A 26,997-nucleotide genomic window follows, 5' to 3' on the forward strand; every position below is an offset into this window, starting at 1 on the left:
GTACTTGGCAGAGTGCCTAGCGTGTAGGTGTTCAAATAAATGTAATTGCAAAGTTAATGATCATGACGATAATAATGGAAACAGAGAATGTCACCAGGCACGGAGTTCCAAATTCCCAAAGTAATTATAAGATCTATGTTTGTGATTGGATTCTTGGCTGACCCCAAAACCAAATTCAGAAGACTCTTAACACTCTGGAGCCACCGTAAGGACCTGCTGCTTGTGTGTATATGCTTCTGGCTGGCTCTGGGTATCTAGGGAACGTGGTTCTACCTGAGACTCTTTTGAGTTGGGAGATACACTGAGCTTGAGACTGACTCTGCAGTGGCTCTGGGTCCCCTGGCATGCCTCCACCTAGAAGGCCGCTCTGGTATGTACCTAGTATATCCACGGACAAAGCAAGGAACTACCCCCTCTCCACACTGAGCACAGCACAACTCAGCATTCCCTACTCCAGACAGATCCCTGCTCCAACTGTGGAGCTTTGGGAAAGGCAACAAGTTACATTCTTACCCCTTAAGACTGCCCATGTGTCATTTTATGGACAGAATACATTTGAATTCATCTTAGTTATGTGCACGTTATCTGTGGATATTCACCTTTTAGAATTCACTTACCATTTATTTATCACAAATATAACAAATTGATATTGAGTGCCCAGTGTGTGCCAAGCACTGGCTTAGGTACACGTTGAAAATACACTGACAAGCCTGCAGAGTAAACATTATATAAATGCTAGTGGTATGTAGATGTCATATATTTATCAAACACAACTATATATGTATATATATATACACACATGTTTATATTTATATATAAACTCAAAAGAGATTTAATGGGGAAAGTCAAAGCCGACTTTCCGATGTGTTTGTGTCTTTCCAGGGTGACTTGTAAGGCACTACCAACACCATCTGCTCCAGAGCAGAAAGACTACTTAATAGCCAAAAGCAGCTGCCAGCTTAGGCTTCAATGTACTCTCTCAGTTCCCTCCAGGATGACCTGATGTGACCACCCTTCTAGGTAAAGAGGGTTCTATCTCCATTTGACGATAAATCCTTAACCTGAGGAAAGAGGAGTCATGTCAGCCTGGCTGACTTTAAGTCCCAGGAGGGCGGAGGTTTTACAACTAACTTAGCTCTACCTGGAAAAGGCCATGTGTCAATCATTCAGAGGGGTAAATCCGGTTTGTCTGGTTTGGGGTCTGATTGTTTCAGTACCCCGATGTGAGGAAGGATAATATTTCTGAAATATTAACGTGTTTCTTTTCCCTAATATTTTGAGATGCAGTAAAACTGGTGGCTAATCCCTAGGAAGGGGGTGTGGGCAGGTGTGAAGGAAGGGGTGGGCTGGGGAAGAAAGGGGAGTGAAATGCATTGGCATCAAGACCTTTTCTATTTTTTTTTTTTTTTTTTTATCTTTGAGAGACAGAGTGCAAGTGGAGGAGGGGCAGAGGGAGACACAGAATCTGGAAGCAGGCTCCAAGCTCTGAGCTATCAGCATGGAGCCCCATGTGGAGCTCGAACCCACGAACTCTAAGCTCATGACCTGAGCCAAAGTCAGACGCTTAACCAACTGAGCCACCCAGGCACCCCAAGACTTTTTCTGTTCTTAAATTTGAAATAAAAATTAGTTTTGCTATAGAAAAAACAAATTAAATCCCCTGCATAACCTGACATCGTGGGGTAAGAGCTCAAATTGCCTCAGAGACTTTTTGGGGGTTTAGCCAGCAATTAAAGTATCTCAGTGCTAATTGATATACAGTAGGCAACTTTGGCAAATTGCTTAATAATGGTAACAAGATCATTGTAAGAAATCTAGGAAATGCCAAAGTGCTTAAATAAAGTGAAAAAACTGTTTGTAACATTTGTACCCTTTTCCTTTCAGTATATTCTTTCTGCTTTTTAGAAAACATAATTGAAATTATACTGTATATAAAATTTATCTTACTGTCTAATCTGAGAACGTTGCTTAAAGAACATTTTCTGTCATTAAAAATATTTACGTATTCTTTTAAATTAATTATGTTATATTGCAAAATTAACCCATGTTCATTGCAGAAAATTTAGAAAAAAGAGGAAATAAATAGTCCTAACTCAAGAAAATAACTATTAACTTAGTTATTAATATAGTTATCATATTAATATAGAGCCATAGGCAAGAGTTTTACCTATAAAAGCCTCATTTTCTTTATCTTTAAAATAGAGATAATAGTATCTTCCTTATAGGGCTGTTATAAAAAATCCCATATAAATGTAAAATGTTTCTCACAGTGCCTGACATATCATCAGAACATATTTATAATTTTATACTACTTAAAAAATTTTTTAATGTTTATTTATTTTTGAGAGACAGAGAGTGTGAGCAAGGGAGGAGCAGAGAGAGGGAGACACAGAATCCAAAGCAGGCTCCAGGCTCTGAGCTGTCAGCACAGGGCCCGACGTGGGGCTTGAACCCACAAACTGTGAGATCATGACCTGAGCCTAAGTTGGACGCTTAACCGACTGAGCCACTGGGGTGCCCCTATGCTAATTTTAAACAAAATATTATCAACCTTTATAAATTGTTCTACCACCTGCTTTGTGTTTTAACTGAATAATATATATCAGTATCATTTTTACATGTTAACAAACATAAACCTGCAATATAATTTGAATAACTACATTGTGTTTTTTTCCATGACTATGTATGAGACATTAGGTTGCAAACACGATTTAAAAAAAATTTTTTTAACGTTTATTCATTTTTTGAGAGACAGAGAGAGAGCATGAGCAGGGGAGGGGCAGAGAGGGAGACACAGAATCCAAAGCAGGTTCCAGGCTCTGAGCTGTCAGCACAGAGCCCGACACGGGGCTTGAACTCACGGACTGTGAGATCATGACCTGAGCCGAAGTCTGATGCCCGATCGACTGAGCCACCCAGGTGCCCCCAAACATCATTTTTAATGTTTGCATAATATGCCATCATGTGTATGTGCTATATTGTATTTACACTATGTTGTGTGTTATGATCCAGCTACCTGGGGACAGTGAAACCATGTTAACGGTAATCAAATATATTTTTCTGACTCTTCCAACTTTTTTTGCTGGGCTTTAGGCCCTCTTCAAAGATGACTCGTGTCATTTCTAGGAGTCCCCAAGGGATTCATCTATTCATTCAATTAACAAACATTGAGCACACACCATGTTCCAGACATTGTGCCAAGGATGCGATAGTGAGAAGAAAGATAGTGAGAAGAAAGGCCAACTGATGAGGGGGCAATTGCCATTGAAAAGATAATTTATTATACCCACAGGTCCCAAGAGGAAGGGGCACATGAGGAAGCACCACGGTCAGTCAGAAGGCTGAGGGAATGTGGGAGACACATGGGCAAGAGCCTTTGTTGTGGTTTCTGTGGGAAGGAACGGGCAAGGCAGCGTATGCAGTTTAGGATTGGCAAATCTGAATAATTTCAGCGGTCTCTGAGGCAAAGTGGCTGTCCCTAATTATCTGGTACCTGGTTCTGGGGGGTCACTGAGGCCAGGAAATAGTGGCCCTGAGTGTGAGAGCCCATAGAGGAGGTGGGTGGTAGTGTGGGCTCTGGATGGGTTGGTTTGCATATGAAAGTCCCACCCACCTGCAGGTTGTTTGCTATCCCTAGAAATTGTCTAGCCCCGGGAAGGGATTCCTTCCAGATTCAGCAAGCCCCAAGATGTCAAAGGATCAAAAGTATAGAGTAAGAGACACGATTAATACAGTATATTGGAGGGACATCAGGGAGGAGAACAGTCAAAATAGAGTTAGCAAGAGGGACAGATGACGAGGAAGGATGATATTTCTCGATGTTTCTGAGAGACTTGAATGAAAACAGATCCTTGCAGTTTTTGTAGTCCTTTTCCCCTTTGGGCACAAGCATACAGCTGATCGGAGGGCTAACCTGGATGACAGAAACATCTGCACCCAGAAGTGTCCCAGCAGGTGAGGTGTTCATCTTGGGTTAAGCCTGGGTGCTGGGTCTGTTCCTTGGGAATACATTTTTTCTTACGTTCGTTGGTCAAATAGGCCCTAGAGCAGTGGTTCTCAACCAGGAGCTATTTTGTGGAATATAGGACATTGGGCAATGTCTGGAGACATTTCTGGTTGTCACAACTTGGTGGAGAGTGCCAATGGCATTTAGTGCGCTGAGGTCAGGGATGGTGCCAAACACCTTAAAATGCATGGGACTCCCCCCCCCCCCATAACAGAGCATTATCTCCCTCAAAATGTCAGTAGTGCAAGACTGCCCTCAGTGTCTGTATCCTGGAAGTGACCAGGACTAGAGTTTAAGCTATGGCCCTTCACAACAGAATTTTTTCATTAATAATCACCCTGCAGTGGACATATTGTATTCATCATTTTTATAACTTTTTGTTCAGTCTCAAGATGTATCTTCCCTGTTTCTTCCCTCTATGTCTGTTTCTGGAAAAGAAGTGCTGGGGAGCATATGTGGAAAAAAATGACTTAATCTACTCTCTCATAGGACAGTGACAAAGACCTTTCGGTCACAGTCTCCTATTTGTCTACCTTTTGAGTGTCCCTATTGCTTAATGAGTTCAAGTCAACAAGTCTTTAATGACTGTCTGCCATATACTTAACATGTGTCATTTTCTGGAAATCTAGCACAGTGCCTGATGCAATGCACATAAGGACTTGGCCCATGAGAGCATACATTATCTTATTTACTTCTCCCAATAACCATATTATGGAGGGATTAATATACCTCAGCTTATATATGAGTAAATAAAGGCTTGGAGAGTCGAATCATGCCTAGATGACATGGCTAGGATGTAGTAGACTCTGGATTTGAACCCAAGCGCATGGTCTGACCCCCAAAGCCAATGCCCCTCTTGTGGAACTCCATGACTCCTTCCTGTTGATGAAAACTGGGGACCACAATTCTTTATCCCATTAAGAACTGTGCTGTGGTTGGCTCTTTTAGTTTCAAAGATTCTGGTAAGCTCATTCAGCTTCCTGTAAAAAAAAAGTAAGTACAGTCCTGGATGAAAGGAAAAATATTAACCAAGGGAATAAACAGGCCTCATAATGGCTTGACTCCCACTCTACCAGAAAGTCTGACTTTGAAAAACTCTGATTCCAACATAATTAGTACCTTAGTTGAGATCCTATTAAGTAACAGAGATTGGTAATGGATAATGGCAAAGTTAGGGGACATTTCCCAACATTACACAAGTTTTATTCTACAGACTGCTTCCTGGGAAATTAAAGAGATGCTCATTGAGCCTGAGGTGAGCCTTGAATTTCACAGAAGATGGAAAGGCTCATCAGAGTAGGCCTATTCCTGCTCTTGATATAAATTACTTGTCCTCTGGATGTCAGCCCCTTTCCTACCCCTCAGACTCTCTCTTGTTTCTCCCATATTGTCAGCGTTTTTTTTTGTTTGTTTGTTTTTTTTAATATATCCTTCTGTATGGTTTTAATGGATTTTTCCTATTATGCCCCTATTCCCTCTATAAAGTAAGACTTGAGCTAGCTAGTTAAATAATCTTTAGTAACAACATGGAACTATACCCTATGGTAGTTTTAAAAATAAGATGCATAAAGCAAGTGGCAGAAGAGTATAGAAGATGTGATTTCAACTGTGCTATAAAAAGGAAATATATTTTAATATGTACAAAATATGTCTGGGCTAAGACAATGGCTTATCAGAAAGAAGAGGGGCTGAAGAGGTCAGACACTGGTAGGATGTAGGTGACGTTTGCTTTTTAAAGGTTTTAAGAACTAGTCCACTTCCCAGGTAGAATTCTATAGGTGACAAGATGCCATTTTGAAGGATCATGCCTTATCTATAATTTAAGGCATCAGGTTCTTCATTTGTTTACTAAAGGTTATACTTTAATTACAGATACTAGAGACTCCTGATAAAATACTTAAGTCTTTCACAAACTGCTTTACATGCCAGGGATCCACACTCTGATTTCAGAATGGCTACACCTTCCACCAAAGAATGTAATGGATCTTCTTTGGGCTACTGTATTACACTTCTTAGGTCGATGCCCACTTAGTTGGCACATTTCTGTTGACCCCTAACAGTGCTGATTTTGCTACTATCACTGGGCACAGACAGCTTTGTATGATCACCATCCTGTCCCTACCCAACAAAAATGAGACAAGTCATTTAGCCACTGATCTCAGCTGACAGTAGAATCAGTAAATCTTTGCAATGGTGGGTTTGCCAAGCACAGCTCTCTGGCACTACAAGTGTACTGACCAGTTCGAGAGAGAGTCTCCGGCTCACACCATTCACTCTGCACCCCTGACTATCTTTCCTCTTCTGGTCCAACTTTTTTTTTTTTTTTCATGATCATATTGCAGTCTCTGCTGAAATTTAAGAAAGACTAAAAATCAGGGACACCTGTTGTAGTTGGAAATGACCATGTTGTCTGTGTTATAGTGGCCATTGAGCCTGACAGCTGCACAAATGCAGGGCCAGTCAGGGTCTCCTTCAGTAGAAGTGACTTCTCTGTTTGGAAAAAAAAAAATGCCAACAGAAACTCAGAGCCTGGACTGTTGCTGTGGCTTTGCCTGCTTGCTTGTTCACTTGCTTGGTTTTACAGAAAGAATATTTTCTGGTTTGTCTCAAAGTGGGGAATCATAAAAATAATATGTATATATACATTTACATATTTCATTTTATCTTAAAACACAGGTGCCTATTTTCCAGTGACTCATGTAGGGCCAAGGCTTGATTTGAGGGTGGACATGCTGTTTGGAGTCATAGAGTTGCCCCTTTTAAGGAAACCCCTTTCTGATGTACCATGCACCATTTCTAGAAATGTACCATTTCTAGGTTGGATTTCTTTAAAGTGGAATTAGAATTCCAAGCTCCTTGTGGAACAGTCTGAAAGTAGATTCCATTTAGATTTATACAATCTTTCCCCACAGAGTTTACTTCCCCATACATAATTCCACAGCAATATTCTTAGTTAGTTGTTTTTACTAAGTCTTTCCAAAGCATTCTCCTTAGTATTTGTAGAAAAAAGGGCTCTCATTTCATTGTATTTCACTGGCTTATATAATACGTAATTAAAGGAATGTAATCAGGGCACCTACGTGGCTCAGTTGGTTAAGCATCGAGCTCTTGATTCCAGCTCAGGTCATGATCTCAGGGCTTGTGAACTGGAGCCCCATGTTGGGCTCCATGCTAACAATGCAGAACTTGCTTGGGATTCTCTCTCTCTCTCTCTCTCTCTCTCCCTCCCTCTCTCTCTGCCCCTCCCCCCACTCACACTCTCTCACTCTCAAAATAAATAAATAAATAAACTTAAAAAAAAAGAACATCACCAACACATACAACTGGCATTGAGTGGTTTGGGGACAAAGTCCAACTGATCCTTGGACAATAGGCAGCACAGTTTGAGGGGGTGGAGCAGGGAGGTGACTGAGCAAGCAGCCAGAAGCAATGCCCAGCTACCACTGGAGCATCAGTCAATAAGTCTTCCTTAACTCTGGGAAAAGGTGGGTTCATGGGATACCTACTGTTCATTAGTCTCTTTTAGGGTCTTGCAATGCATTTTAAGCAGCGTTGATGGAGTCTTATGCAGAAGAATAGAATATCTGACAGGTATGGAAGTGTTCTTGGGGAATCACATTCATCCCCTCTCTGCCTCTTTTATTCTCCTGAGGTGGCCCTTGAGAAACATCTGGAACACCTAGGGCTGTGTGAAGCACAATATGCAAACCTTGGACAGAGTCCAATTCTTTCACAATGAAATAATAAACTGAAATCTAAAGATATTGTGGCCAGAATTCAGTTTTCCTGGTTCCCGAGCTTACACTTTTTCTGCTATGTTTTCTGACTTTTATTTCCCATGTGACTTGAGGCTGCCCCTCCTCGGGTTTTTCTGCCATCTGATTATCTCTGTGCGGCAGCCCAGAGGCCAGGAAGGAACAGAGTGGAATGGGCTCAGCATGGCTCTTTCTTTTTGTATAGCTCTCTGAACTTCTTGCCACTAGCATCGAATCCCTATGAATCAGTGTGTGGTGGGAGAGGCATGACTTTCTTGCTGACCTTTCCACCAAGACTGTTACTTTCAAACACTTTGTGGGCTGCAGAAGTGTTTTTATTGCTCAATATGTGGTCCCACTTTCACCTCCAAATTGCTCCCAGGGGAGGTAACATCTAAGTGGGGCTTGCTCAGGAGAAGGGGGCAGAGGAGTGGAAGGGCAGTCTAGGCAAAGCAAACATCAAACACAAAGACCTTGACTTGACATGAACCAGTACATTGTTTCAGAAGCAGAAGGTGAGAGCAGGGGTCAAAATCATGAAGGGTCCTATATCCACGCTAAGAAGTGTGGATTTTGTCCTGAAGGCACTAGAAAGTTATTAAAGGATTACAAGCAGAGGGATGACATGGCCAGGCTTGTGATTTATATGGATCACCCTGTCAACGCAAGAAAATGGATGGTGGTGGTAGGAGGGACTAAAAGCAAAGAGGCCAGATAGGAGATGGATGGCTAGAGTAACTCAGGGGAAAGATGATACAGCCCTGAACTAAGGTTTTAACAACATGGATAGAGGGGAGGAGGCAGATTCCAAGAGAACACTTTCTGATGCTGACTAGAAAGTTGGATTAAAGTGGCTAAAACAATTTTCAGGAGCATGAAAGAGAGTATGGATGTGATCAAGCTTCAGATTCAATTGCGAGGAATATTTCAGAACTTCTAGTCTTCCTATCAGGGCTTCCATGTATGGCTGGACGTGTTGTACACTACTGTGCACTACGGAAGGTGCTACTGACAGAATGCAGTGTCCTCAGACACTTCAAGTTGTGCAATGCTACCATCTTGCTTCCTATGGTTGTGCAAACAAAAATTTCCAGAGAAAGTCTATGTAGCTTCCTGACAAGTGTCATGTGAGGTATCGAAGCCCAACTAAATAGAAGAGGTAAGGTAAGGCAAGATTACTACCAGTAGGTTTTAGGGTCTAATGCAAAACTGAAACAGTCCTTGCTCCACACAGGTGCTGGGAAAAGAGCGGAGTTCAGATGGCTGCAGGCTCTCAGGCAGTTGGGGAGGGACACAGGAGGTGGTACAAAGCACTTGGCATCAGAACAGCCTGAGACAGAACTTGCACCGACGTGGTACAAGTCTGAAACATAGAAAACAGCCCCACCAAGGACATCCTACCGTGGTGCCCAATTCAGGGGCTCAGGGGAACTTGGAAGAGTCTTTACAGTGGCAAGCCCCACAGCAGGATCTGCACCCACACACCAAGAGGCATTTTCTTTCCATTCTGTATTTGGAAAAGGTTGTGGTTTGTGCCCCTCCCTTTGCTTCACGTTAGCCAGTAAGGATGGTAATTCTTCTAGAAGCAGATGCTTTGTTCGTTCACAGTTCATGGCGTGTATGAAATAGATGAAGTAAATGAGTATGTGCAACTGTCCTTCAGTTTACACAAATTAATATATTTCTAAGAAGTTGTGGGTGTACTGCATCCAAACCAAATGTCTACACAGGTTGGAAGTCTCTAACAGATGAAAATTGGAAGTGAACGTGCCGCGTGCTGTGCAGATCATATGGTCAGTGCCTACCAGTGCCTGCCTCATAGCGGAGGCTCCATGAGCGCTCACTGAACTCACAAATAAATGTGTTATGTTAACGAAGCATTTCCGCACAAATTATCTCATTTGATCCCAACAAGTCTGTGAAGTAAGTGTTGTTATCTTTGTTTCACAGAAGAGAAAACAGACGCTCTGGAAGTTTCACTGATTTACGTGCTCAGGGTCACACAGCTACAAAATGCTGTAGCTGGGACATTAATTGAGATCTTTTGATTCTTTCCACCGCTCGACAGCTGTTTGTAAAAGCTTTGGTCGGCACAATTCTGATTTAAAGGAACATACTGAGTAATCCTCTGGTAAAGAAGAAAACCGTGCCTGATGCATATTTTGTAAGCCATTTTTTGGTATTATTTTGGATTTTCTCAGAGTGGGGCTCTCATCTTGTAAATGCATAAATGCATAAATGCCTAGTTTACACTCATTTTGAAGACTGAGTAACTGTAGCACATTAGGACACACAAATGGCTGGTAACCACAAAAAGGGAAAAAGGAAAAAAAGCAATATGAAAAAAAAAAAGACTTCTTCCCTTCTTTTGACCTATTAGAATCCACTTCTCTTGTATGTAGCCAGCATTACGTAATGTTTTATTTCTTGTCTCTGTCTGGTTCAAGGCTGAAATATTTGCTTTCTAAAATTGAGACCCTAATTTGTTGGGTTGATTTGATAAACTAATGATGTAGAAATTGGTTCCGAGGAGGAATGAAAACATTCCCCCCCTCCCCCCCCACCAAATCGCAGGTGCTGAAAGCCATAGATGAAGGAAGTTGCAAGCTTCCTTCTATGTAAAAATGGAAGCAGTTAAGCCTCCTAGGGCAGGAAGCTGGTCTCAGAAAGTGTTACCTCTCACGCATACCACAGCAAGTGGGCTTTGCCCATGTGTGGTAATTCAGATTCCCACGCCTCTCCCACCTGCTAGGGGTCTGGGGGACCCAAGGCAGCTCAAAACTTCGCATCCTCTGGTGGTGACCCCCAAGCCTCCCGCTGGAGACAGTGTTCTTGTTCCCTGTCCCCAACTGCTGTTGACCATTGCGTGCTTGGTGAGCTTTCTCTCCTGATCTTTTTTTAGGTAAGCGTGAACAGAAGCCCAAGGATCAGGTGCTGGCTGCAGAACAAAGATGTTTAGTTTCCACCAGGATCAAAGGTGAACATAAACCAAAAATAAGTACAGCACCTTTACCATCAGAGTCTTTCAGACAATAAAGCAGAACATATTTTGAGAATTATATCAGCAGACACTACTCAGGAGAATTTGTCTAAAGCAATGATTATCTTAATTTGATCTACCCCGTCCTTATTTGACTAGCGGAAGTGTCATTTCACGGATGAAGGACAGCAGACCTCAGCAGCCTGGCTGAAGGCGGTGTTTTTAAGAATTTCAGAGACCTCCACCTTGTTTGTGGTTAAACTTTATTCATTCAGCTTTCCCTGACTCAGTGCTTCCTCCAATTAATTTGTGCTGAGCAGAAACATTGAATATCAAATTGAAAACGAAAAGAAAATTTGCTGAGTATTTTAGTTGATAAAAGAGAGTCGAGAAAGATCTGAATACATACATGCATGCATAAAATTTTGATGGAGGTGGTGGTGTATTTTCCAGCAAGCAAACTGCAAATTCACAATGGTGTTTATTGAAGTGCACTATATTTAGCAAAGGCAGGTCTGATGGAGCTTGGCTTTGAGAGGGCTGTTTGATCCTTCCTTTCATCACTGCGTGGTGGGGAGGACCTTGGCGAGGCCTGGGTAGAGAGAAATCACCACCAGGGCTTCCACTGCACGAACCTCTGCTCTCGGGACCAAACATAGCCCTGCTGCTTCAGGAAGGTTTGCATAAAAGGGATTGGTTTTCATTTGATTCTGCAAGTGAACTCCCTGGGAGAGCCTGGCAGAAAGGAAGAGAATAAGAAAGAAAAAAGATTCTTAAGCAGTTCTGGCCAGCTTCCAAATGCTTCAAGCTGACAGCACAAGTGGTTTAATCTGCTTCTTTAGAGCTGAAGACTTGCTTAACTTTCAAGGCCACAAACCAGGGACTTAATGAGCGATCGCTTGAAATTCTGAATTTTTTTTTTTTTTTTTTTTTTTGGTAAAAAACAAAACCAAAACCAAAAACCAAGATATTATGCTTACACTGCATTAATTTTTTTAATCATAGAAATGTTGGTCGATCTCCTTTACTTAAAAGACATTTTAAAAATTGTAAAAATTCGTGACTTCTCTGAGAAAGAATCATGTTGCATCTGTTGCTACCATATGATTACATTAGAACTGTTGAAGACAAAAAGATAACCCTCTTCACAATGAAATTAATTGAGTTGGATCTAAAATAATTGTTATTTATTTGCCGACCATTTACCATGGGTGGGCATTAATCTTGGTTTGTTACAAAGATAAAAAGCAATGAAACATATTCACTGCTCTCAGGGCCTCACAACTGAACAGGGAAAGCACAAATTTATGGCTAAGTGGAAGATACATATTCTAATTTTCATACAATGCAATGAACATTACATAAAAGGTATGGGCAAGACACTGTGGAAACAAGAAAAGGTAGCAATGAATTCAGCTGAGTGGAGCAGAAGTCTGCTTGGGTTTCACATGGATATTAACATTGAAGCTGGGCTTTAAAGAGATACTAGCTAACAAGACCTAGGAGTAACTCCAGGACCAAATGGGGACATATTGTATAGCACTTGCTAACAGTGAGGCCAGCTCTATTCAGGTAAGGAGACTGGGCCAGAAACGGGATTACTCAACAGCCACCACCTATCCAAGCCGCATCAGATCCTATCTGAGCTGGAATGCTAGGCTACTCTAATCCTCTCATCCTTCTATAGAAGTCTTTTCTCCGCAGTGTATCAAGACTCACCCCCTTACTATCTAAATCATGTATTTCTTTTTTAATTATGTATTTTTATTTTTTAATTTACATCCAAGTTAGTTACATATAGTGCAATAATGATTTCAGGAGTAGAATCCTGTGATTCACCCCCTACATATAACTCCCAGTGTTCATCCCAACAAGTGTCTTCCTCCATGACTCTTGCCCATTAGCCCATCTCCCCACCCGTAACCCCTCTGGCAGCCCTCAGTTTGTTCTCTGTGTTTAAGAGTCTCTTATGTTTTGTCCTCTGCCCTGTTTTTATATTATTTTTGCTTCCCTTTCCCTATATTCATCTATTGTGTATCTTAAATTCCACATATGAGTGAAGTCATATGATGTTTGTCTTTCCCTGACTAATTTCACTTAGACTAATACCCTCTAGTTCCAACGGTGTTGTTGCAAATCACAAGATTTCATTCTTTTTGTTTGCTTAGTAATACTCCACTGTATATGTATACCACATCCCCTTTACCCATTCATCTGTCAATGGACATTTGGGCTCTTTCCATGCTTTGGCTATTGTTGATAGTGCTGCTATTAACATGGGGGTGTGTGTGCCTCTTTGAAACAGCATACCTGTATCCTTTGGATAAATACCTAGTAGTGCCATTGTTGGGTCTTCAGTTTTTCTATTTTTAATTTTTTGAGGAACCTCCATACAGTCTTCCAGAGTAGCTGCACCAGTTGCATTCCCACCAGCAGTACAAAAGAGTTCTCCTTTCTCTGCATCATTGCCAACATCTGTTGTTGCCTGACTTGTTAATTTTAGCCATTCTGACAGGTGTAAGGTGGTATCGCATTGTGGTTTTGATTTGTACTTCCCTAATGATGAGTGATATTGAGCATTTTTTCATGTGTCTGTTATAGCCATCTGGATGTCTTCCTTTGAAAAGTGTCTATTCATGTCTTTTGCCCATTTCTTCACCGGATTGTGTTGAATTTGACAAATTGTTTGTAGATTTTGGGCACTAACCCTTAATCTGATGTGTCATTTGCAAATATCTTCTCCCATTCCGTTGGTTGATGTTTAGTTTTGCTGATTGTTTCCTTCGCTGTGCAGAAGCTTTTTATCTTGACAAGATCCTAATAGTTCATTTTTGCTTTTGTTTCCCTTGCCTCCGGAGACGTGTTGAGTAAGAAGTTGCTGCGGGCAAGATCAAAGAGGTTTTTGCCTGCTTTCTCCTCAAGGATTTTGATGGCTTCTTGTCTTACTTTTAGGTCTTTTATCCATTTTTGAGGATATTTTTATGTATGCTGTAAGAAAGTGGTCCAGGTATATTCTTCTGCATGTCGCTGTCCAGTTTTCCAACACCATTTGCTGAAGAGGCTGTCATTATTCCACGGGATATTCTTTCCTGCTTTGTCAGAGATTAGTTGGCCATACATTTGTGGGTCCATTTCTGGGTTCTCTTCTCTGTTCCATTGATCTGAGAGTCTGTTTTTGTGCCAGTACCATACTGTCTTGATGATTACAACTTTCTAATACATCTTAAAGTCCAGGATTGTGATGCCTCCAGCTTTGGTTTTCTTTTTCTTTGGCTATTCAGGGTCTTTTCTGTTTCCATACAAATTTTAGGATTGTTTGTTCTAGCTCTGTGAAGAATGCTGGTGTTATTTTGATAGGGATTGCATTAAATATGTAGATTGCTGTGGGTAGTATCAACATTTTAACAATATTTGTTTTTCCAATCCAGGAGCATGGAATGTTTTTCCATTTTTTTTTTTTTATAGCTTCTTCATTTTCTTTCATAAGCTTTCTATAGTTTTCAGCCTACAGATTTTTCACCTCTTTGGTTAGGTTTATTCCTAGGTATTTTATGGTTTTATGCAACTGTAAATGAGATCAATTCTTTGATTTCTCTATTGCTTCATTACTGGTGTATAGAAATGCAACCAATTTCTGTGCATTGATTTTATATCCTGTTACTTTGTTGAATTCCTGGATCAGTTCTAGCATTTTTTGGTCAAATATTTTGGGTTTTTCATATGGAATATCATGTCATCTGTGAAGAGTGAAAGTTTGATTTCCTCCTTGCCGCTTTGGATGCCTTTTATTCCTTTGTGTTTTCAGATTGCTGAAGCTAGGGCTTTCAATACTATGTTGAATAACAGTGATGAGAGTAGACATTCTGTCGTATTCCTGACCTTAGGGGGAAAGGTCTCGGTTTTTCCCCATTGAGGATGATATTAGCCGTGGGTCTCGCGTATATGGCTTTTATAATCTTGAGGTATGATCCTTCTACCCCTACTTTTTTTGAGGGTTTTTATCAAGAAAGATTGCTGTATTTTGTCAAATGCTTTCTCTGCATCTATTCAGAGGATCATGTGGTTCTTGTCCTTTTATTAATGTGATATATCACATTGATTTGCAGATATTGAACCAGACTTGCATCCCAGGTATAAATTCCCCTTGATTGGAGTGAATAATTCTTCTAATGCCTTGTTGGATCCAGTTAGCTAGTATCTTGATGAGAATTTTTGCATCCATGTTCACCAGGGATATTGGTCTGTAGTTTTCCTTTATAGTGGGGTCTTCGTCTGGTTTTGGAATCAAGGTCATCCTGGCCTCATATAATGAGTTTGGAAGAGTCTTTCCATGTCTCGTTTTTTGCAACAGCTTCAAAAGAATAGGTATTAACTTCTCTGTAAATGTTTGGTAGAATTCCTCTGGAAAGCCATCTGGCCCTAGGCTCTTGTTTTTTGGGAAGTTTTGTAGTTTATATGTTTCTAGGAATCTATCCATTTCTTCCAGATTGCCCAATTTACTGGCATATAGTTGCTCATAATATTCTCTTATTATTGTTTGTATTTCTGCAGTATTGGTTGTGTTCTCTCCTCTTTCATTCTTGACTTTATTTATTTGGGTCTTTTCTTTTTTCTTTTTGGTCATACTGGCTAGGGGTTCATCAATTTTGTTAATTCTTTCAAAGAACCAGATCCTGGTTTCATTGATCTATTCTACTGTTTTTGTTGTTGTTGTTGTTGTTTGTTTGTTTTTGATAGCATTGATTTCTGTTCTAATCTTTATTATTTCCCAGTTTCTGCTGGTTTGGGGTTTTATTTGCTATTCTTTTTCCAGCTCTTTAAGGTGTAAGGTTAGTTTTGTATCTAAGATCTTTCTTCCCTCTTTAGGAAGGCCTGTATTGCTATTATATACTTCCCTCTTATGACCACCTTTGCTGTCTCCCAGAGGTTTTGGACTGTGGTGTTATCATTTTCATTGGCTTCCATGTACTTTTAAACTTCCTCTTTAGTTAAAGAGGAACTTAAGCCCATTCATTCTTTAGTAAGATGTTCTTTAGTCTTCAAGTATTTTTTGTCTTTCCAAATTTTTTCTTGTGGTTGATTTGGAGTTTGTGGTCTGAAAATATGCACAGTATGATCTCAATCTTTTTAAATTTGTTGAGGGCTGATTTGTGTCCCATTATGTGATCTATTCTGGAGAATTTTCCATGTGAACTTGAGAATAATGTGTATTCCACTGCTTTAGGATGAAATGTTCTGAATATATCTGTTAAGTCCATCTGGTCCAGTGTGTCATTCAAAGCCATTGTTTCCTTGTTGATTTTATGCTTAGATCATCTGTCCACTGCTGTAAGTAGGGTGTTGAAGTCCCCTATTATTATGGTATTATTGTCAATGAGTTTCTTTATGTTTGTGATTAATTGATTTCTATATTTGGGTTGTTCTACATTGGGGGCATAAATATTTACAATTGTTTGATCTTCTGGGTGGATAGACCCCTTAATTATGATATAATGCCCTTATTCATCTCTTGTTACAGTCTTTATTTTAAAATCTAGATTGTCTGATAAAAGTATGGCTACTCTAGTGTTCTTTTTGCAACCATTAGATGGTTCTCCATCCCCTTACTTTCAATCTGAAGGTGTCTTTAGGTATAAAATGGGTCTATTGTAAACAGCATTAGATGTATCTTGTTTTCTTATCCATTCTGTTACGCTATGTCTTTTGATTGGAGCATTTAGTCCATTGACACTTAGAATCAGTAATGAAAGATATGACCTTATTACCATAGTGTTGCCTGTGGAGTTGGAGTTTCTGGTGGTATTCTCTGGTCCTTTCTAGTCTTTGTTGCTTTTGGTTGTTTTTGTTTTGTTTCATCTTTTCTCCCTTCAGAGAGACTCCCTTAAAATTTCTTGCAGGGCTTGTTTAGTGGTTATGAACTCCTTTAGTTTTTGTTTGTCTGGGAAAGTCTTTATCTCTCCTTCTATTTTGAATGACAGCCTTGCTGGATAAAGAATTCTTGGCTGCTTGTGTATTTCTTTAACACACATTTGTAAGCACCTACTTCATAGCAGGCCCTCTGCTAGATACTTGGAATATGTGAGTCAACAAAACAGGCATAAACCTTGCCCTTGTTGGGCTTATTTTCTACCAGTAGAGACAGTCACACATGAAAACATAATCAATGAGGATAAAAAAGTAAATTTTATAATATATTAGAAAGTAATTTTAAAAAAGGGGTCACCTAGGTGGCTCAGTTGGTTAAGCATCTGACTTTGGCTCAGGTCATGATCTTGCAGTTCATGAGTTCAAGCCCTGCATTGAGCTCTGTGCTGATAGATCAGAGCCTGGAGCCTGCTTCAGATTATGTCTCCCTATCTCCCTCTCTCTCTGCCTACCCCCCCCCCCCGAGTGAAGAGGCCATCGTGGCTGGACCAGTGAGCAAGGGGGAGAGAAACAAGGGTGACATCAGAGAAGTGAGGGGGGTGGTCATCTCATGAAGGGTCTTTTGGTTATTATAAGGAATTTGGCTTTCACTCTGTGGGAAATGGGTTTGAAGCAAGAGGATGACATGCTCTGACTCATACTTCAAAGAGGAACAATCTGGCTACCCTTTTGGAGTTAGGCTGAGGGGACATAGGTTGAAACAGGATGAATGCTTGGGATACAACTTTAGTGATCTGGGAGAGAGAAGCTGAAGGCTGAGAGAAGGGAAATAAGTGGAGGAAGTGGGGAAAAGAAGGAGGACTCTGAATATATTTTGAAAGCATAGCCAATAGGATTTGCTGATGGATTGCCCATGAGGGGAGAGAAGGAGTGGGTTCAAAGGTGACACCCAGGAGTTTGACTGCAACATCTGGAAGGATGGAGTTTCCATCGGATGAAATGGGAACAACTACAAGTAAAAGAGATTTGGGGGATAAGATAAAGAGTTCAGTTTGGGACATATGAAGTTTGAGGTGTTCGTTAAACACCCAAGCAGAGACCCGAATCTGGGTTCATGAGAGAGGTTAGGTTAGAGATATTCATTTGGGATTCATTGCCATGTAAATTATACTGAAAGTACTGAATTTTACTGGGTGAAATCACAAAGTGAATGTGTATACATGGAGAAAAAAAGAAGACTAAAAGACTGTGTTTTGAGAAACAAGGAACAAACATGAAAAACAGAAGGAGCAATCAATGAGGTAGGAGGAAATCCAAGAAATGTAGTTTCCTGGAAGCCAAATGAAGAAACTTATAATCAAGAAAGAAAGAATGGTCAACTTTGTCCAATGATGCTGAAAAAAGTGGAGAGCTGACCTTTGTATTAAATAATGTAAACCATTGTTCAATCCAAGGACTCGTCTGTATCTCTTACAAGAGCAGTTTTGATGGAGTGCTGAGTGTAAAGTGTGATTGGAGTAAATCATTCCCAGTGTCTGTTTCAGAGCCATGTTCCCCAGCCTATTTCTGTCTGCCCTGCTTCTTACCCTCTGTCTGTTTACCTTGCTGTTTCCTCATTTCTGGCTTTATATCAGGTTTAGATTTGGTGCTTAGCCCCTTTTCCATTGTTATAATTTGATTCCTTTAGATAATGACTGTATCCCAGCCACATTGCCTCCAGATGCCTCACATATAAATCCCTCTTAGCTCTGTCGGACCCAGACCCTTTTTACTCTGACATTACTCTCATGGTTATTGCTACAGCATTTGTCCTGGCTTTAGGTTCAAGGGGAGCAGATACAAGTGTCAAAGAGCTTACTGCAGATTGGGATGTTGGCAAAGCGCATGTGCATGCGTGTGTTTCAGTGGGGGAGGGGCAGAAAGAGAGGGAGAATAATAATCCCAAGCAGGATCTGGGCTGTCAGCAGGAGGTCCTACAAGGGGTGTGAGCCCAGGAATCAAACATGAGATCATGACCTGAGCCGAAATCAGGAGTTGGATACTTAAGCAACCGAGCCACCCAGGCACACCCAACCCCGACTATACTTCTTCCCTGCAACTCAATCTGTTTCATTTTTCCCAAGGCCTAGATGTAACAGTTGGTGCTACTTCTGCGAGGCTAGGACTCTTTGTGTTTTGAGCTGGCCACAAGGCTTAGTTTCTCTTAGTGGCCATGTTGCTTCTGTGGAGAGTTCTACTTACCTGGTAGTCTGTCTTCCTCTGAATTCCTTCAAAGCTACTTTGGAACTTTCTCTTTCAAACATCATCCAAAGGTATAGGAAGTTCCACTAAGTTCTTTTCACAAAGAGCAGCTTTAATATTCATCTTATTTGCATTACTATCTGACAGACCATGCTGAATGCTAGAGATATACAGATGAAAGAAGATGAGGAGGATTCCTAATAAATATTTGTCATCTAAGAAACATGATAAGGAGTATTATTCAGGGCTTATATTGGCCTTTACATTTGTTATGGCTCCATTCAGTACCAAAATGGGCCATGATGACGATGGTGGTAGTGATAGATGCCAGGATCTAAATTTCCTTGACAAATAGAGGAATGATAAGAATGGAAGTTTGTTGAATAATGTCTATTAAAAGATACTATCCAGAGAGAACATTTAAATTAATTCTCTATGTCCATGTTCTTTAGTCCAAATATTTTATGATAGCTTCGTGAAAATAAACACAATAATACCTCAGAATGGTCACAGTGATTAGGTTAGGCATCCTAGTAAAAACTGTGTGTAGGAGCGCGTGGGGGGCTTAGTCAGGTAAGCATTTGACCCTTGATTTCAGCTCATGTCATGATCTTTCAGTTTGTGGGTTTGAGCCTCAAGTTGGGCTTTGTGCTAACAGTGTGGAACTTGCTTGGAATTCACCCTCTCTCCTCTGTCTGCCCCTTCCCCACTTACTCTGCTCTCTTTCTCTCAAAATAAATAAACAGACTTTAAAAAAAAAAAACCTGTGTGTAAAATTTACCATTTACTTAAGTTGACAATGGTGAAAAATTTTGCAAGATGTCTGTGGTAGTCAGCGTCCAATATTGCCCCTGATGATCTTTTCCTTCTAGTATTTATTCACACTCTTGTGTCATCCCCTCCTACACTGTGATCAATAGAAGTGATAGTATGTACTTCCAAAACTATATCATATAAGGATTCCTGGCTTCTGTCTTGTTCTCTTTCTTGGATCACTTGTTCTGGGGGAACCAGATGCCATGTTATGAAGACACTCCAGCAGCCCTATGGAAAGACCCACACAGTTAGGAATTAAGGCCTCCTAACAACTGCCAGTAAGGAACTAAATTTTTTTGCCAATGTGTGGGTAAGCCATCTTGGAAATGGATTCTTCAGCCCCAGCTAAGTCTTTCCATATCTCCAGCCCCCTCCAACATCTTTACTGCAACTTCATGAGAGATCTTGAGCCAGAACCCTTCAGCTAAGGAGCTTCCAAATTCCTGACCCACAGAGATTGTGTGAGATCATAAACATGTGTTGTTTTAAGCTGCTAAGTTTTGGCGTAATATGTTACTCAACAATTAATAATAAACACAAAGTCACATGGAACTTTTTGTAGGTGCTATCCACCACTCGAGCCCTAGCGTGCTAATAAAATCATCAACTTAGTTTGTCTCATCTCTTTATGTTCAATTTAATTTCCATTTAAAAATGTTTTCAGCGTTCTGGCATTTTATCCTTTAACTTTGATAGTTACAAGATTTTAGAAATAGAGCTTAGTGATTCAGCAGTTGGGCTTTCGAGTTAACAGACTTTAGTTAAATCACTGTCCTGACACTGCTCACTAGCAGTATGACCTTAGAAAAGATATGCCTCAGGTTCCTTCTCAGCATCATGATTATAGTAGGAATTTAACCCAAAAAGATTGCTATAGGGATTATTTATATATGTAAAACTGAACACGTTGCTGGCTCTTAAAATCTACTCATTAAATGGTACCAATAATGATGATGGTAATAATGATGGTGTGATGCTGAAGATGATGGCAAAGGTAAAAATCTTGGCGTTTTGGGTGCCTGGGTGGCTCAGTCAGTTAAGCAGCCAACTCTTGGTTTCGGCTCAGGTCGTGATCTCACGGTTCGTGAGTTTGAGTCCCTACTTGGGATTCTCTCTGTTCTTCCCCTGCTTTTGTTCTCTCTCAAAATAAATATATAAACTTAAAAAAAATCTCCATATTTTCAACTTGCAGGTGAATTCCTTATGAGGTGAAAGATAGACGTTTTGCATTTCTATATTATAATGGTCTCAGCTCTTACCCTGTGTTTCTTCTTGTGTATGTGTAATTCCATCTATAGTAATCACAATTTAATTTTGCAACATATCTATTTCTGTGTCTTCTTTGCTCCTTTTTCTATAGCCCACAATAAAGCAGGCATTTTGCAGGTGTTCTCATGATAGAAACATACTACTGAGTTAATTAAGGTACAATTTTAGCAATAAATCTAATTTGGCTTTGATTATTCTTTTTGCAGATAGGTGACCTATTATTAATAGATATTGAAAATGCATAAATTGTTCAACTATTCAACTTTTTATGGAGATGTAGAACTATAGCTTTGGTCACATATCTGAAAACTTTGTGGGCTTAGTTAAATCTCCCCAGTAGGGTTAATTTAAAAAGCTACATAGAGTTTGCATTCTTTAAAGGAAAAGAATGCTCTCCCTCTCCCTCTCCTCTCTCTCTCTCTCTCTCTCCCTCTCTCTTGAAAGGTGATTTTGGTTTTCCTTTCTCTGTGGAAATTGACGAATGAGAGGAGAAGACCTATTGTAAGATAGACCTACTGATAGTGACATGTGTCTGTTGTCTTGGTGTATCTCCATTTTATTGGCCTTACAGTCAACAGGTTGAACCAAATGACCTACATATTTATTCTCCCTGCAGATTTCTACTCATCCTCTAACAGGGAAGTCACAAGCCCACTCCTTTCCCCCTGAGGCTATCAAAGATGAAAGGCTTGGCCGAATCTTTGTTTCTAAAAGAATATCTAGTATTAAAGGTGATCTCTGCTTGCCTTTTATATATATCTTTGAAGTATCTTGGGTTAGTAAGTTATGAAAACTTCATGAGATGGTTCCAAAAAGATCTGAACTCATTCCCAGGATGCCTGTGGTCATGAGCCAACAATAGAAGCAACAACAACACCAGTGGAGGACTCTCTGTAGGCTAGACAACGTTTTAAGCACTTCACAGGTTATACCTCCCTTAGCCCTTAACCCTTATTAGCTATTGTTACCACAGTTCCAGAGTTTCCTGGTGTGTCATACATTCTCTACTCACCAGACACAGGAGAGAACATTCATAGTCTCTCCACGGAGTCCTCAGTATGGTCTTCTTTGTTCCACCAGCTGTCCAAGCTGAACTTTGCAACTCTGCAAAGTGAGAACTGAGTAAGACACACCCATCCGTAGCAAAAGCGTGACTGTGTGGTCTAGAAGTCCATTCTGAGAGGCATAACACTTTGCTTACAAGTTATGAACTCCAGTACTCCCTACCCTTCACTGCCTCCACACATACAAATACATACATACACGAAGCATTCACTGCTTCAAATAGTTTACATTCAGCTGCTTCAAATAGTTTACATTTGCTTGCGTGCTACAATATCAGAAAGGGAGCATATTTTAAATTTCATGGCTTTTAAAAATTTGAGAACTACACCAAAAGTCAACCAGGTGGGTGAGACATTTCATAGAAGAAAGGCAACAAATAATAGGAATTTCAAAAGACCAGGGCTCTGGCTGGGAAAGAAAAAACTGCCAGTCTTTTAGATAATCAGATAAGTCGGTGGTGCCCAGATAGAGGTTTCCTGTGATTTGATTTTTCTAATTAAGGTTGTTGGTATCCATTAAGCTTTTTCCATGGAAACAGTATCCAAGATACACAACTGGTTCCAAATGGACTTGTTTTGAGCACAACAGGAAGGAAGGCTTCAGGTTAGAACTCAGAGACCAAAAAGTATCTCTAATGTCTGAAGTTGAGTGCAATCTTGAATTCAAGTGCATTTGATTTATATAAATTCAACCGCTCTGTGGGGGTGGGAAGCTAGGAAATAACATGTTATCAAATGTTATTTTATATTTATTATATATAGAATAAACATGTGCACTTATATATTACATATTGTACATAATTATGCAGATTCACATATTATATTTTATAGGTTGTATACTCAAAACCTTGAAATCAAACTTTATGAACAACTTAAGGGATTTCCAAGGGTAGTTTTGACCCTATTTTCTTTTACCTTGAGCACAGTTTTAGAAGCCCAAGCAGCCTGTGACTCCTCTGTGAATTAAATGACCCTTCAGACAGAAAGAAAGTCCATGGGATGGATGTCCCAAGAACTAATCCAAATCTGATTGTTGCTAAGGTGGGGTTTCTATCTGTCAGATCCTGGAATTCACTAGGAATAGAGAAGGAAATGAGGTTAGAGTGATTCAGGAGCATTTTTGATCAGTCTATTAGATTTTATCCAGAACATATTCTAAAGTCAGTGAGAGAATGTTTTGTGAACTATTGCATTAGGAGTGTGTTGTGTTGAGTGAGAAATGGTTTTCTTGTCCATGTTTGCTTCCCTCGCTCTTGAAGGCAGAGAGGATAGTTCAGCCGAGTTAGCCAAAAAAAATCCTGTGCACCTATTTCTATTCTTAGATGCTGTGTGTGTGATAATGATACAGAAACCCATTCCAGTCTTATGGAAGGGGGTATATGTTTACAGGGACTAAAATAGTAGCACATTAAAATCAGGCAGGTGCTTGATTGGGGAATGCAAAACCGTCTTCTCAAAGAGGCTCTGGAAGTTTTTATTTAAATGTTTTCAGCAAAATAAACTGTTACTAGGAAAACATGTTGTTATAAATATAAGGGTCCCCAGGCTTGAAATGTATCTGGCTGATTTCTCTTTCCTTGTAACTCTGCTAAGCTTACATGCTCAACGGTGAAAGTCGGATCGCCTCATACACTTGATCACCCCTGACTGCTGGCAGAAAATGGTCGGCTTTCTGAGCTTAAAGCAAAGTCTTTTTCTTGACTGATGACCCCTGGCCTTTTAAAGAGTATGTATTCAGAGATCTCTTTTGACCCAGGAATCTCTTGCATGATATAACGGACTATCTTACATTCTGAGTGTGAGGGAAAAAAACACATGAAAGTGGACATAAATAGTAAAAGAAGCAGCAATGTATTAGTCCAGAGAGGAATTACTGTGGGGAACGAGACTAAGAGTCACTTTGTGACGGTGATGACGGCTGAAGGACTGTAGATGGGGTGGGGGTGGGGGCTGGACCGGGGTTCAGGGGGACATTTTGTATATAAGTACATATTTATTTCCAGGAGAATTGTCAAATTAAAATTGCCAGAGTCTCAAAGGGTTTTGTGAATTAGGAAAGATTGGAAGCATTGCCATAGGAGATCAATTCAATCTCAGTCTTAAAAGATTCCTTAAGTTATAGAAGGTACAAAAGAGGAAGGCTCTCTGAAGAAGTGGGAGAATGCAAGACATAAGCAAAGAAACACTGAGAAAAGTGAAAGTCACACTTCATACTGGAAATGGTTTCAGACTTGTCTGTTCGGGACACGGGATTCATATAGGACAGTGAAGAAACTGAAGCTGGAAAATAGGTTGGAACTGAAATGGGGACAACCTTAAATTAAAACTAAGGAGACTGGACTCCCTCCTACAGACCACGGAGAATCACTGGCTCCAACTCAACTGAAAAACTATTGAGCACCTGATATGTATAAAGCAATGTGTGGTGTCCTGGTTTTGGGGGTGAGGACAGGACAGGCACATGTAAGGGAGAAGGGTTAAAATTTGCTCACAGCATGACAGTAGTTAGCAATAATTAACCTTTATTCCCATGCTTACTATGGGCCAGTCCCTATACTAAAGGCTTTAAACAGATTATCTGATTTAATCCTCAAACCCCGATTGTGGTATATACCCTCTGGGGGGTATAAGGAAGTTACGTTACTAGTGCTTAGTTTACAGCCGGGAAAGGTGGAGTCATTATTCAAACTCAGGCGGTGTAACTCCATTGTCCAAGCTCTGGAACACTCTGTTGACTGTTCTGGAACAGCCAGAGATGACCATGACCCCATGCCTCTCATCAATACCAGGATATTGACCCTTCTAGAGACACCTAGAGTTTACCAAATGCTATGTGAAGTGACAAAATGAATATAGCATATTTCTATAAACAGTCAACTTTATTTCAAGACTTGAAAAAAATATACATGAAAACAAATGGGAATATTGTGGGAATAATATGGGAATATTATGCATGTAAAACTCACATTAGTTTTTTTAATGAACATATTACATAACCCGTGTACAGAAAAGCGAACACTCATAAGCATACAGCTTGCTGTATTTTCACACAGTGGATGCATCTATGTGACCAGCACCCCCAGGAAGAAATGGAGCCTTTCCAGAGCCCCCATCTGCACCTGCCTTGGCACCATCATCTGGGGTAGCCATCATTTAATATGTTCCCTTTGCAGGTGGATTCTTTTCCTAGCATTGTGTTTGTAAGATTCATCTATATTGTTGCATGTGGCAGTTGTTTATTTATGTGGTATTCGTTCTTAAAGTAAAACTTGATGCCACAATGAAGTTATTTGCATTTTTAGGGAGTATTCTCCAATTTTTTGAGAATGAAGTTGAGTCTCTTCTGTTTGGTCACTCGGATGACCAAGTTTGAGCAATACAGGAGAAATCACTACATTTGGCACCAGGAGAAAGGAGTCTAGTCTTCCTCCACCACCCACCACTGTGTGACCTTGGACAAGTCACTTAAATCTCTGAGCTTCATTCCCTACATTAATAAAGTAAGGAAGGGAGGGTCAAATGTCTCTTGGTCTACCCCCGTATGAGTCGTCTTTGCTTCACTTTTTTTTTTATTTTAATGTTTATTTATTTTTGAGAGCGAGTGAGAGAGACAGAGCGTGAGTGGGGGAGGGGCAGAGAGAGCTGGAAACACAGAATCCGAAGCCGGCTCCAGAGTCCGAGCTGTCAGCACAGAGCCCGATGTGGGGCTTGAATCCACAAACCATGAGATCATGACCTGAGCCGAAGTCGGATGCTTAACCAACTGAGCCACCCAGGCACCCTGTATTTGCTTCACTTCTAAGTTGAATGGGCTTAACTTAAGAAAAGTTTATGGATGAAATAAAATTTCTCTAAAATAAATTTTTTTCTATTACAAAAGAAAAGCATATTTGTTGTAATAGTTCAAACAACAGCTAGCTGTCTGAAGGAAAATCTGACAATAATTGTTCAATCTTACCTTTCCAACACACAAAAACAATGTAGTTTGGTATCTATACATCTATACATTTTCCGTCGATACAACTCTGTTCCCTTAATGAGTTTGTTGATTGCTGTTTTTGAGTGGAATCATACTAATACATTTTATGCTGCAATTTTCTTTTCGTGGAAATTCTTTCAAGATTGAAACATACGTTTCTGATCATTTAATGTCTGCAGAACTAATGTGTACACAATGTGCCATTGCGTGCATTAAGGAATCTACTCCTGAAATCATTGTTGCACTACGTGCTAACTAATTAACTAATTTGGATGTAAATTAAAAAAAATAAAAGAAAAAGAAGAGAAAAGAAAAGAAAGAAAAAAAAAAGAAAAAAAATTGGCTCAATTTTTTTACAGGAAGTCTGGAGAAACTTCCTGTAACTTGTAAAGCCTGATGAGGCACCTTCCCTGACCTGCTGTCCTCGACTCTTAGACCCTCAGGACCCTGCCTCCTGCAGGCTGGAATAACCAGTAGCTGACTCTGGGGAGATGGACAGAGTTAGGCCATTTGAAGTGGTCAATATTACACAGAGGAAGATTTATTTATCCTGTCAGTGTTTCACTTTGATGCTGGTCTGGAAAGGATAATTTTCCCTTATCCAGTAATACCTGAAACACCAAAACCTCCACTCCTCCCTCAAAAGAGAGCCAGATGGAAGCCATTGTCAGGGGCCAAGGGGAAGAAGGGAAATGGGGGTGGGGAGAGGGAGGGCAGTATGTCTAGGAGACCATTGAGAGAGGAGAGGGGGAGGGCAGAAGACCAGAGAGGAGCAACTCCTTGACACCCATCCTGACTGGAGGGAGAAAGTAAGGAACCTTTTTGCCCCGCCTCCTCCCTCTGTGGGCTGGCTTGAGTGTCAAAGTTTTATTTCTGGTGGTGAACTGTGTCTTCCTGTCCTTCCAAGTTCTAAGGGCATAGCTAAGGGGTTGCATCTACAATGTGCATGGCACGATTCTACAATAACGTGCTCTTCTTTGCACAAGAAGATAGTGCTACTTATTCATCCTCAGGGTACATGC

The 26,997-nt window shown here is 40.4% G+C and overlaps 1 long non-coding RNA gene across 1 annotated transcript; it reads left to right on the plus strand.

Annotated features, from left to right (window-relative positions):
* Window positions 1-205: 205 nt before the first annotated feature.
* LOC121029364 (uncharacterized) lies at window positions 206-10,819 on the plus strand. Its single transcript, XR_005789703.1, has 3 exons — window positions 206-370; window positions 883-1,020; window positions 10,664-10,819. It is a non-coding gene; the product is annotated as an uncharacterized LOC121029364 (long non-coding RNA).
* The last annotated feature ends 16,178 nt before the right edge of the window (window positions 10,820-26,997 follow it).

Source organism: Herpailurus yagouaroundi, unplaced genomic scaffold, assembly GCF_014898765.1.
Source record: "Herpailurus yagouaroundi ecotype Mexico unplaced genomic scaffold, PumYag 28, whole genome shotgun sequence".
Classification (NCBI taxonomy): domain Eukaryota; kingdom Metazoa; phylum Chordata; class Mammalia; order Carnivora; family Felidae; genus Herpailurus; species Herpailurus yagouaroundi.